We start from the raw sequence: 11,970 nt of genomic DNA, 5'->3' as shown, positions 1-11,970 counted from the left end.
GGGACATATCGTAACAATAATTTCTTACAGACAACCATTAGATGGACTTTATAAATAAGAAAAATATGATGAGTCATAGAATTTGTTATAAACCTGTTTATCTTCTTTTCAAATTCACCAAAGAATTATTTATGCTATTCTAACTGTTTTGAATGAAAGATGTAAAAACAGGTTAGAATTTAACTTGCCGCTGTGATCGAAACGTAAGGTGAATATGTTTATAAAATGTAAGAACTTTTTTTAATCTTCCAAATCAATTTCATCCCCTTCAAAGTAATCCCCGTTTGATAAAACGTACATTAGCTAATGCTTTTTCCAGTCCCCGAAACAGTCTTAATAGTCTTTTTCCGGTGCAGCCTTCAAGACCTTCTTCAATCATGTCAAAACGGTATCCTTACATTAGTCATCTTAGTTTACTGAATAGCTTGCAGTCGCACGGAGCTAAATCAGGCACATATGGTGGTTGCGGAACGATATTTTTTCTAAAATAAATTACGATTTTGGCACCAATCGAAACTTGACGCGTTTGAGACATAAACCATCCGTCAAAATAGCTTGGGTTGTGCCAAATGATAGTCCAACTTTTGACAAACAGACTCTTAGTTAATGTTATAGACAGTCCTACCAACTTAGAAAAAAATTACCTGCCTTTCCTAAAGCCTGGGTGTTTTAAATAACGATTTTATCTTACTTTTTGATAACAAAGTACTCAATATGACGTAATGTATATTTGCATATCTTTTTACCAATCGGACAAGCTTCCGTGATTTCCAGTTAAACGCAACAATAACTAACAATACTGCAACGGTAGTATAATGAAATATAGATTTACATTTCGTAGAATATCGATGATAATTTCAACACTGTACAGTCCGAAGTCGATAGAGTCCATATTGAATATTTTAGTACGTTCAGCAATTCGTGCAAATATCACAATCGACAGCTGTGTTATAAATGTAAATGTTTGTGAAAATATTTTTGACATACGAGTATATATAATTTAAAATTGAATCTTTTTAATGCTCCACTGATTTATTACCAGATTCGTTTTTATTATACCTTAATGTTCTAGTGTAATATATATACAACCGAAGAGGGCAGATAATAAATTACTATAAACAAAATCGAAGCTAAAAGACCTCAGGGGGGAAACACAAGGTGTTGGAAAGATAAAATCTGCACCACTCTAAACAGTAAGGTTTACGATGCAATACACGTAGCTAACGTGTTCCGTGAAGAGAGTCACGACCCTCAGCAATGAGGATTACTATGCAAAAAGGATGAAGATGTAAATTACTAAGATACTATCTATCATCATCATCAAAAAATTACATTAGATATGAGGCAAGAAATAAAAATAAGTAACGTAGTATCGAAGTGAACAGACGCAATATGTTCAGTGAAAGTTGAATACGAATAAATAATACAGACACTAGTAAATTTGCAGGCAAACATAAATTACGAACGAAGCTCAGCAAATTACCATACTGAAGTGCCATTTTGTCACATTTGCCGAAGGATCGATAACCGTTTGAGTAGACATGTCCTAGATTGGATTACAAAAGTAGAGTGAAGCGTTCAAGATGAGACGTGTAACTTACAACAAGCCACGCGTGTTTCTAGAAAATTCTAGGAGAATTTCAAAAATTTTCTCAACTTGTTACGCATAATTTCCTTGAACTATTTTTTTTATATTATGAACATATTGACTAAAACAGAAATCGATAAATTTAAATCAATTATTTTTTTATAATTGTAAACCAAATTTGGCACATAAATTAAAACGGGTATATTACCGTTATTTTTAATTGCATCTCCATTTACGTATTATAAATAAATCAACTACATTTCATAATTATTTAAACTATGTAAATATCGTGGTATACCTTCATCGGACCTATTGAAAATTTATCAGGGAGGCATATGTTCATCGGTGGACGCCAAGCAGCTGAAATGATAACGATTCTTTCCAGGTGTTGAGCCATTCTTTTCAGGTGTTTCTAGGTAATAATAATTTTGATAAATATGTTTTTTTTGAATATTGAAGGAAATAGGGTACCTAGCGTCTTTGAAACTAGAACTTTTTGAACTTTTTTGAACTAGAACTTTGAACTAGAATTTAGAAAAATATAAAAAAGGCAAAAAAATATATTTAAGAAGAAACTTGTATGTTACTTGTCAATATCTAATTCTATGCTTCTTTGTCTTGTACTATAATATATTTGTGATCGTAAAAGTTATTACGAGTTCACTTAGAAACGCTGCAAATCAAAGGGCGAGTGGAGTATTCCCCAAATCCCTATTGATATTATTCTTTCTTGTCTATTGTAATGAAAGTCATATTTTTTGTATAAGAATCGTGCTACAAGTTTTACTACATATGAATAAAGTAAATAAATAATAAAAAAAGTAAATAACGCCATACGGCCGATAAATACTTTCATCTAGACATCGGATAAAAGCCTCCTCTAAAGCTTTCCCTTTCGTTCTTTCTCTTGCTGTGCGCATCTAAGTTGGACCTTCTATTTTCCTTATGTCAATCTCCCATCTATTATTCAGTCTACTTCTATCTCTTTTGCAGTCCCATGAAAACTGCTCTGTTAATTCTCTACATATGTATAACGAGACATAAAAATTATAAATAATGAATATCCAAATATATTTGTCGTTATAATTATCTTCATCTACCATATCTTATAGTATATCAAAGTTTAAATGAAATGCAATAGTACGTGATATTTTTGGTCTTTAAAATCCGTAGTCAGGTAACCTATTTACTACTGTATGAATTTCTTTATATTGTTTACTCTCGTCCTATATAATACTAGAGGTAGATAAATATAGTAAAGGTAGAGTAAAGGTAGATGAATATATATACAGAGTGATTATTTGTCGGTGTAAAAACTTTAAAGGAGTAAATGTATTGATTATTTGACGTCAATTATTGTATGGTGCTATCCTTAAACCAATAGTTGCAGAAATAATAAATAACAATATGACAAATATAAATATTTGCTTATGCTAAAATTAATGTTTTGCTGAGTTATCATTTTATAAAGGTTGATTGGAAATATGTGTAAAAGCGTTGAAGTTTTTGCTGATATACGAACTATACATTCACTCCTCTATAGTTTTTACACCTATAAACAATCATCCTGTATTTGTTATGTAGCATAAATTACATATCTTTTTATAATGTATAGGCGCCAATATAGATGGCGTCATTATAGATAAACTTGATATCAAAGAAAATTTATAGCTTGTATAATTGGTATTATGTATATTTCTGTGTTATGAACAGAAGTTTATTTGACTACAAATAGAGAGGCATTTAAATCCATAGTATCGCATTCAATGGTGCGAAAGTCAAACACTATCGAGGTAGACAAGCAAATGTTCCGCCGTTAGTGTTTGTATTTCATTTCAATTTAAGCTGGTTCAGCGTGTACGGGGCGAGCTTGGACGTAGGAAATTCATTGTTCAAAGAGTTTGTATGATAGATCAATGAAAACGAAGCATATTTTGATCGCTGTAGTGCACAGCTCAAATATTCCTAAATATGTTGATTTTTAAATAATTTTAACTCATTTACAAATGCAGTTTGTCCATGAGGATTATTTACTGCTTCACGTAGTTTGTCGTGGCTGACTCCTAGAGACGCTTAACCTAAATTTCTTATTTCTAAACTTAAAGGCAAGTACTCCGAAAACATTGGTTCAAATTGTTACATTTTTTATTTTACCAGATTGGAAGGTCGTCTACTTCTAAGATTGCTTATTCGTAGGCCTTCATAGAATGACATAGTGCAAGCACTATTAAGCTTGACTTAGACAGTTATTTGAAAAGCTTTAGACATACTGTTTAAGGATGTTCCGTACCAGATTTACTTAAACTACCTATTAACTTTGACTAAATACTATTTTTAACTTAATTATAGCGATAACGTCCAAATTTTTAGGTTAATATGATTAGAGATAAGATTCTCCTCTTATTATAATATTATTTTCAACTATGAGGGTCGTGATCTCCTCTCTCTTAGAGTAGCGGACTTTTTTGGAAAATAATACCGGCGAGTCTCATTGTAATCCAACATAAAATTAACAATAGATCTAATGATAGAAAACCACGAGAAAGATATATTTGTTATAATAAAAATCCCGATCAATTACTTAAATTATATTATAAGAGTAAAATGTTCATTATTAAATGTACAAAAATGTTATCATAAAAGAAAATGTTTTTTCATTTACTTTTATGATTTTTCCTAACTATTTAATTTGTATTTATTACAAAAAATGTTACAGATATAGATCTACTATTTACTACTAAATAGTAGAGCGGTAACACAAAATCATCTGTTAATGTTATCGAAGTAATATTTCTAATGTTACTACTTCTCTAAGACGCCTCACAAGTATAAAGTACTTAGTAATTAAAATAAAAAAAATCGCTGCGTAAACTTTGGTTTGAAATAATTTCAGACAAGAAGTATTTATAAGAATAGCATATTTACTTACGTGTACAATGTCTCGGTTCATCGGAAGAATCGCCGCAGTCGTTCGTACCGTCGCAAAAACGATTAATCGGTATACATTTTTTGTTAGCGCAATGATATTCAGATATGCGACATCGGGTATCGTTCCCATGCAGTACGGACAATATCTCCGGCTCCGGAATTTCATTATTCGAATAAGGTTTGTCTCTTTGATAAATGTTTTTTGGAGCATCGGTCACGTAGTCGCAATCGGTCAACTTGTACAGTGTGAAGATCAATATACCGATTATTGTACAGTTGTTACTGGAACCTGGAACAAGATATTTACGTATGTTTAATAAATTTCTCTAAATTTATTGTTAAGGAAATATAGACGTTCGAAAATCGAAAACACATTCTAATAAAAACCATGTATCGGAAAGTAAACAAAACACTATCTTTAGGGAAAATGAAACAGATTTAGAATAATAAAAAAAAACGAAAATAAACCAAAACTTTATTTTTCTGTACATTATAAAATATATGTATTTATTTAGTTACAAGAATAACTCTATCGATCTCCGAGACCACGACAACGCACAAAGGCGGCCTTGATCGCTTAAACTTTAAGTTAAAAATAGCAAAAGAGCTTACTGTCTAGACTGACGTCTATTAATAAATAATTTACTTTTGATTCATAATTTTTTAATATAAATAAATTTAAACCAATTGGTGTATAGAAATCAAATAAAAATACAATATAAGTGAAAGATATTATTTGAGAAGGTATGAAGGATAAAATCTAATTTGAAATATAAAGGTTCAATGTTAACAGTTATGCAAGACGATTGTTAACAGTAATTGTTTCCAGAATATATATAAATGGAGAAATTAAATATAGCAATATCCAGCTAACGTACCAAGGAAATTTTAGCATTCTCTAAAGAAGAAAGTTTAAGAAACCGATATTAATAATGTAAACAAAATATCAAACAATCATTCCAAATTTAATTAAATACATCTCGAATTTATAACTAAATTATTGTATTTAAATACGCTGTTTAGAATCAAATATCGTCTATAGTTTATATGGAGTCGTGAAACAAGGTCCCCAGATAAACATGTTAATCAAACATCCATCTGGTTAGTTTCGAAATGTAGTGATATTTATCGATTTAATCCATTACTGATGTCTAAATTAACTTAAACCTTACATTGACGATGAGCAATTGTAGAAGGGGAATCTAATACTACGCAGTAAGCCGATCGTGGCTCAGTGACGCTCGCAGCCTTCGTCATCTTAATATGTCTCTTCAAGATGTCAAGAAAATATTCCATAGGTCATAAAGCAAAGTCGCAATACTAGGTAATAGTCTGTTTGCGTTATGAATGAAGTGAACAATCATACAAGAGAACGCGACATGTACGTATAAACGAATCCCTAGCTCTACATAAGTTCTAAATGGGATAAGTATAACATTTTTTTTATATAGTACCCGGCAGTTGATTTGAATCTTCAGGTAAAGAGAAATTTTCGACTGTATTCGAGTTTGGGAAACGTTTTCTTAAGTATGGTGCTTCGACAGCTAGTTAATAGCAATAGAAAAAGACAACACTTCATAAAATCGAAACTAGTAGAATTATCCCGTTGTGCCCCGCTCCGTGTGACAAATCATATGCCGGGTACTATATTAACTCATGTGAATATATTATAAAACTTCCCCTCCTGGATCCATTAATTTCTAATAATATCGGTTAGAAACGGCCTGCATTAATGTAAATATGCCTGGATACATAATAATTAATTCTATAAATTTATTGTGAATAGTACGTATCAAACCACAAATTTATGTTAAAAGATAAGTATTAATAACAAATCAAAATCACGTTTATGTTTTACTAAATGTCTTTATATATAAATAAATATTAAATTTGTTACAGAATATTACTGTTTCACACATATTAGTTGAAACCACTAGAAAGCTACTCAAAATTAGCATCCAATTTGCGTAATGGGTTTCAATTTGAACCGGCGTGTTAAATTCTACGAGTGCTCTACAATTTTTTTCCGAAGCTCGAACAAAATTCATACAACCGCTTAAGCAATTCTCGGTTATTCTCAGTGAAAATATTTTATTTCGTTATTCGCACATTACGCCGCACCGTCGATGACGTCAAACCCTTCTAAGATGGACGTCGTAAAAAGACACTGTTTTTGTACGAAGGCGATCTCTACTTTCTTTTTATGAGGAATAAAGCAACAGCTGTTTTATATCTGTAATTATCATAAAAACCCATACAAGTAGTGAGTACACAACTATTATAGTTTATTGCTGAAGTAAACGAAAGACCATGGCAGATTGAATTTATATTGATAATGCTTTTAAAAAGATTTATTTTTATTTTAAATGATTATTAATAAATATCTAAATGTCTTTGTTTTACCCAAATAACACATTTTTAGAACGTGGACGACTAGGTGCAGGCACTTCCTATCGATCCTATTGGAAATCTATAAGGCCATTATTGGCCATAAGCTTCCTATGGCCAATAAGGGACACATCCTGCAGCTGAAATGATGAAGATGATGATGATGACATTGTCTTATTATATAGTTTCTAATATATTCTTTATAGATAAAAAGATTAAAAAATATCGAATTTTACAATATTTTTTCGTAATATGTAAACAAAAATGAAGTTATCTTAAGCATGAAAATTTTTAGCTCTTACTAGAGGACAACTAAACGGCTGAAACTGTCATCTTATCGGTATTCTACAGACTGCATTTTGGACAGTGTACAGCGGAGTTTAGCCATATAAATCCACCATCTCCTATCTTCCATCAGACAACATGATGTTCGGAATCTCGATATCCGTACTAGGTTAAAATTCCTTCCACTCGCACTAAGCGTTTTACTAATACTCCCATAGTTCGAACAGCCAAGGAGTGGAACGATCTGCCGGCGTCATTCTTTCCAGGCAATTATAACTTAGCAGTCTTCAAGACAAGAGTGAATAGGTTTCTTCCAAGTAAGCATGTACCATCGTAGACCCGGTCATCGCTTAAGATCAAGCAAGACAGAGGACAAATGCTTCGCTTATTAAAAATTAAAAAAAAAAACTATGTAATGTACTTAACTTTTGTAATGCTTTGTTTAAGTAAGTAAGAAATAGTTAAAAAAGATATTAAATAAAAAGTTTATTTAAGTGTGCCTAAATCCTATAGATAGTTATAAAAGAAGAATCAGGATAATTATTTACTTTCCGTCTTTAATAAAAGAGGTAAAGTGTAAAATATACATGCATAACTTCATAGACATATTTGAAATTTGTAAAAAAAATTAAAAATTTATTTGGAAAATGCTATTTTACATTACGCAATTAAAATCGCATGTGTACGTGCGTGTTTAAATAATTATCGAATTTTATTATTCGCAACGGAAATTTAGCAACTAAAACAAACAACATTATTACATTATTATAACATTATTCTTGTAAACTAAAACTCTTCTTGTAATTATTACACAGAAATTATTGGTTTCTCGCAATCCAATACAAAAAAATTTAACATATAACGTATTTCACAGTGATTGATGACTTTACAAAAGGTGATTGTAAATAGATATAAAAGCTTTAGTTTATGTTTGTTGATAAGTTGTTTTTTATTAATTCTAATTTGTTTCGCTAGTGTTTGGTTAAAATATTTTTTTTCGCATTTACTGAGCGCAGACAGTTGGAAGAGGGATTGCCGTTATTTGATACGTATCTTTCTTCTCCCAGTTGCGTCAGCGTTTTATTATATATAATTTTTCTTATGAGTAAATACTGTTAAAATTCATATGAATAAAAAATATAATTTATGACTTCAAATAAATCATACATTATTTTATTTGTACTTTGATAGTAAGCAAGTTTTGCGATATTTGTACTTTTTATGATTATCGATTATATAGGTGATGTACAATGAAGAGATAAATTAATTATGAATACAAAAATGAAAAATCTTAAAAAAAGATAATCATATGCCATGACTAAAAAAACAAATAAAGAAATGAATAATCATTTAATGATTGGTAATCTCGTCCTTGTTTCACAAACGTCATAAATATGTGAAAAATTACAACGCTCGCATTCTGATTGATATTCGTGTTTTCAAATGCTTTCAGCTGTGAAAAACAACGTACGAAGCCCAACGCTATTGTGAGAGCAAACTGTTCATCTGTATGGTGTACAATAGTGTAATGGATTTTTCATTTTCTATTTTTATTAAATCAATTTGTTTCAGACATATATAAAGAGTTAGTAACTGGGTGGATTCATGGCGGGAAGTAATGAAAGCGTTAAAAGGTAACAAATTATGTAACTCATACGTTGCTATTTTTAAAGATATTAGAAATTTAAGTCTTTTAGGTTATTTACCGTAGATTGGACATTTTATTGGTAGAGGATTGACTTTAATTCACACTTTGCATTAAATATATAGGATTGCCCCTTCTCACAAATAAGTTTCTAGAGTATAGGTAGGAGCGTCTTCTGAGTACTTAGATCGGAAAATCGCCTGCCAGGCGTGGTGATTATAGCATATCCCCCATAAATAACTTTTCGGAAGGCCTATGCCTAGCGGTGGGCGTTTTCGGACTGAAACGGGCATTTAATTGCGTGTTAAAAAACTACTTCCTATATATTTTAAATTTATTACTCCTTAGATATCCCTATTTGCATTTCCTGGTTTGTAGTCTCAACTAAAGAACTTTAAGACTCCAGCGGCCATCCGTTCTGCGTGCTATGTAGCCTGCCCATTATCTTTTCAATTTGCCAATTCATTGAGCTACGTCGGTTACTTTGACATGAATTATTACTTCTTATTAATACTCTACCGATGATTATAATAATTAGGCTAATATTATGAGTATATAAACAATTTGTTTCTTGTTATTTTTAATTTCTTTTATCTACTTATATGCAAATTAACATAATAAAAAATACAATTGTATTGTGGGATTTATTTGACCTAAAAAACCACTAGAATGTCAATAAACCTTTTTTCCGTGTTTATCTGCAATCAGTCTCAGACTATAAGCAGATTCGTTCCTTTTCTTTTGTCATTTTTAAAGCGCTCCTTAGTAAAAGATACCTCATTCTTCACCATCTGTCGCCAGCTTTTGTATGTCATGGCGTTTCAGTATTTTAGAGTAGTTTCAACAAATATGATATTTTAATTGGGTTATATCAAAAACTATTTAACAAAAGTCAGTATAGGTCTAGTATTATTTACTTATCTCCATCTTTCAAAGTAGCCTCTGGGCTTAGGTTTATATAAATAATATCTCTTGACTCTTCAACTTGAAGCAAAGATAAGTATTTTAACTCAAGCGTATAATTCCTTTATTAATAGTATAGATTATAGACTGAACACATTAATTTCTTATTTTAACTAAAACTGTTGCAGATAAAAATAAATTAAAATTGTGTTTCGGTTCGCCAACAACATTTTAATTTCAACCGTAGGATCGCTACTGCTACATTTACTCTATAATATCAACATTCTTATGTAAAGAATAATTACATGAAACAGTAACCTAAATATTTGGCTTATATCCTATTAGTTTAAACCGTATAATAATTTTACACTCAAGGTAATAATTAATATAGATAAAGACATTTTTATTCATTTATTAATAGACCACGCTATTCTATAACAAGCGAAGTAATTGAAAGTACTTACCCGTAGATACAGGCCCTGCTTATTATCATATTGAAACCCCTTTAACCTTGAAAAATATTACCGCAGTCTATATCAAGTCTATGTAAGTTTATATATTTCTAAACAATATATCCATAAATTATCCAAATTTTAACCGTAACAAATATATTAGTGACAATGAAAGGCTTTATAACCGGACAGTTTAAAAACAATATAAAAAAACATTTTAAAAATGAAAAACAGAACTCCTTCCTATTTTTTATATGCGTTATATTATTTTGTTATTTATTTTCACAGTCTAACGGCAAACAATAAATTTAAAGATTCTTCCCAACAATAAAAGAATAACGTCTTGGAATAGGGTTCCAAGATGTCGAAGAAGTGGTGGCTGCGTTTGAAAATGTCGCAGAGAAAACTCTCAAGGAGAGTGGGGTCACTACCTCTCCAAATGGTTTCACTGAATGCATTGATGCATTTACTGTATTCTAAAACTTTTCAGTGTTACCTCTCGTAAGGAAGTTTCTTAAAGACGCTTTTAGGCTCGAGTTTTTTTTTAAAAAAACATGTATTTTCATAACGTTTCCTTTAACAAATTTATTAAGCACACTGGGGCAACAAGAGACGGTGTCATTACAAAACCTTTGTGTAACTTGTAACGTGTGCTAGTTTTCTTTAATACTTTATAAATAGGCAGGCGCTTATGAACGATAACTGACAATTGCTCTGTCTGTAATAATATGGTATAATCTATGTAAATATATATATATTTATGTAAATATATATATATATGACTACTGCGTGTCTTGAATAAAAATAAATTAAAATTTGATCAAATCAGAAAACAACAAAGCTTACACAACATGGATTGGTCTTTAGCACACAAATTACCAAAATGCTCAAACCTTTTAAGTCATTATCTTACGGCTATAAGTGTGGCTAAAACTTGAGTCAATATTTGGATTTTGTGTGACCTCTCAAGTGACCTCTGCCTACAATGTAGACAGATGACCTTGTCAAGGTCATCAAAAACGTATTGTGGCAGTTCTGTTGAAAATCTATTTACACAACACTGGACATCCTACCTACTATTGAAATTATGATGATTATGATGACAAAAATAAATACTTTAAGTACTCCAATATAAACTGCTCCGAATTATTGTTCTAACTTATTTTAAACCTACCAAAAAAACCTTTTAATTTACCTCAGTCACAGCCCTCAATCAAGCAACGTCACTCTCCTTTGTTATGAACATTCCATGCAAATATTCATGAATTTATTACGAAGGTAGACATTCCAGTGGGCAGCTCACAAAGCAAATATTTCAGGCCTAGACATTCAGGTCAATGCCACGCGAAATTTCAAAGCCGTAGAGTGCTTTATTAAAATAAAATGAAATGTTTATTAAAATCAAATGAAAGTTCTACCATTCTGTTTGAAGAATGACTTTTTTAAGTATTTTCATTGTAAATCTATGTCAGATACCTATATTTAAATACATTGCTTGTATTATTTATGTAGAAAATCGTTTTTTTTTTTAATTTATATTATGCGAAAGCAAAAGTTCTGCTAAATTCAAATATCTCTAGAGAAAGTGTAATTTTTTTTATATTTAATTAATCGTTACTGTCTACCTGATAGCTCTATTGAAAAGCGATGTATCCTTTTAAGGTCTGGTACATGTACTAAAAGATTCTGCCCTTCCTTGACTATTATATTTTTTGTTCTATATACTTGGACAAAAAAGAGTCAATTTTGAAAGCTTCAAAAATTAAGTTTTATGTATTAAA

The sequence above is a fragment of the Battus philenor genome, unplaced genomic scaffold (assembly GCF_028537555.1).
Source record: "Battus philenor isolate CCGP_79_NKW_IND1 unplaced genomic scaffold, ilBatPhil1.0.hap1 SCAF_6, whole genome shotgun sequence".
In the NCBI taxonomy this organism is placed as follows: Eukaryota; Metazoa; Arthropoda; class Insecta; order Lepidoptera; family Papilionidae; genus Battus; species Battus philenor.
The sequence above is the reverse complement of the archived record's forward strand: the minus strand, read 5'-3'. Positions refer to the sequence as shown.